Genomic DNA, 2,550 nt, shown 5'->3' with positions numbered 1-2,550 from the left:
AATTTTCCTTTTTCTTTTTTTTTTTTTTTTTTTTTTTTTTTGCTCAAAGGAAGAAAACCAACCAAAAGAAAAAAAAAATGGCTTTCGAAATGGAAGAAAAAAAAAATTATATATATATCCTTTAATTAATATTAATTATACTTTATTTTCGTTTCGCTTTTCTTTTTTTTTTTATATATTTATTTATTTAAATTTTGATTTTTATCACGGAAGCAGGGGGTGGGAGGGGAAGGGAGAGGGGTGGGAAGGGGAAAAAGAAAAAATTGAGCTAAATCAGATTAAAATTCAAATTTGGTTTTATTGCCACGCTTGCGTGAGCTTCTTTTGATTTTTTCCCCTCATTCAATTCTAAAAAGCAACCATCTAAATTTGTTGTTGTTGTTGTTGTTGCATGTGTCGGTTAAGGTGAATAAGAGAGGACGGTGCCCTTTCGTTACAAAAAAAAAAAAAAAAAAAAAAAACGATGGATGGAGAAAGTGAAAAAGTGAAAGAGAGAAAGAGAGAGAGAAAGAGTGAGAGAGAGTGAGAGAGAGAGAAATGGGGAGTTAAAAACGCCAACAAACGTGGGACGAATACAAAATAATCCAATCGATTTTCCCGGAGAAAAAAAAAAAAAAAATTTCATATAAATTTAAGCTGGAATATGTCAGTCAAAAAAAAAAAAAGGAAAAAAAGGAAGGAAAAAAAAAAAATTTTTTTTTCTTTTCAGTTAACAACAAAAAATAAAAATATAAATTCACGTAATTTTATTTAAATTTGACAGTAAATTTATTGTAAATAAAAATATATAAGTTAAAATTTTCGAATTTTATTTTTATTTTATTTTTTTTTTAAATAAAAAAACGGAAAAAGTTTTGTCACTAAAAAAAAAAAAAAAAGTAAATTATTTACTTGAATGTCGTCGTCGTCGTCGTCGTCGTGACTATTTGATTATTTTTTATTATTATCGTTCTTTTTTATTTATTTTATTATTATTATCGTTCGAAAAATAATAATAATAAATGCTCGTCGTCGTTTGCTGTTGTTGTTGGGAAAAGTTAACGAAAGCAAAAATATTTATTAAATGAAAAATTAATAATCAAATTTTAATAAATTTTTCTAAATCGTCTAACCTAACCTGGTTAAAATTAAAAATTGACATTTTTTTAACGTGGCGTTAGAATCGTGGTCGTTGTTAATCCACGTACGAAATGCACAACTCATTGTTTCACGAGGGAAAAAATCATTTTTTTGACCTTAATTTTTACACGGGTGTGTGTGCGTGTGCGCGTGTGTGAATATGTGATATAATAATAATAATAATAATGATAATAATATTAAAAAGTTTTTTCATCTGTCGCAAGGTTTAAAGTTAAAAGCGTGAAAGCTTCTGATTTCTCCATTATTCTCTCTCCTCTCTCTCTCCTCTCTCTCTCTCTCTCTCTTTCTCTCTTTCTCTCTCTCTCTCTCTTTCTCTCTTTCTCTCTCACTTATCTCAGAGGAAAAATTGAAAATTTCTTTTTCTTTTTTTTAGGGAAGAAAATTTAATTAAAAGTTTCATGCAGCAACAAAAAAAAAAAAAAATTGTTATTAGTAGAATGAAGACAAAGTGTTATTAATTTTCCTTTGGCAAAATGGCTCAAAGGAAATTTGCATTACTTTATTTTTTATTTTTTTTTCTCACTCGGAAATGTTTCACTCCTTTCTTTCCTTTTTTTTTTATTTTCGTCATACCATACCATAAATTTGACATTTTTTTTCTTATTCTTTCCTCCTCCCCTCTCCCCTTCCCCTCCTTTTTTTGAATAATATTCATATATATATTTATTTTATTGTAAAGAAAAAAAAAATAAAAAATAAAGGAAAAAGAAAACAAATAAGTAAAACTTAGGGGGAAAAAAAAGAAAGAAAAGGAGAGAGAAAGGGAGAAAGAGAGAGGAAGGGGGAGAGGGGGAGGTGAAAAGAAAGAGAAAAAACATTTTCACCTGTTGAAATGGCATTTAATTTAAACATTGCCACCAGGTGAAGTCAAAGTTTAAAAAATTTATTATTTTAAAACGAATGAATACAAACAAAGGATAAAAAAAAAAAAAATTTTTTTTTTTTATTCTTTGTTTTAAAACGTGTAATAATTTTTACTTTAATAAATAATACGTGAAACATAAATAATAATAATAATAAAGCATAAATTAAGATTTACACGTTTTAAAAATTTTGACGTGAAAAAAAAAAAAAAAAAGACGTGGAATCAACATTAATCAAGTTTTTCAGTCAAATGAAAAAATAATAATAATAATAATTTAAAATGTTTTTCAAAAATTCAAAAAAAAAAAAAAAATGAACGCAATTAATAATGTTTTTCCTTTTTTTTTTTATTTTTATTTTTAAATAAATATTTATTAATAAATTGGAAAAATTTTGAAAAGAAAATGGAAAAAGTAAAAATCAAAAAAAAAGAAAAAATTGAAAATGAAAAAGTGTTTCCGGCGGGGTGTGCTCCCGCCACCTGGTTTATAATAATTCTAAATCCACGTTTTTTTTAATCTTTTTTTTTTTTTTTTTTTTTTTTTT

Source organism: Pediculus humanus, genomic scaffold, assembly GCF_000006295.1.
Source record: "Pediculus humanus corporis 1103172107513 genomic scaffold, whole genome shotgun sequence".
Lineage (NCBI taxonomy): Eukaryota > Metazoa > Arthropoda > Insecta > Psocodea > Pediculidae > Pediculus > Pediculus humanus.
Note: the sequence above shows the minus strand (reverse complement) of the source record.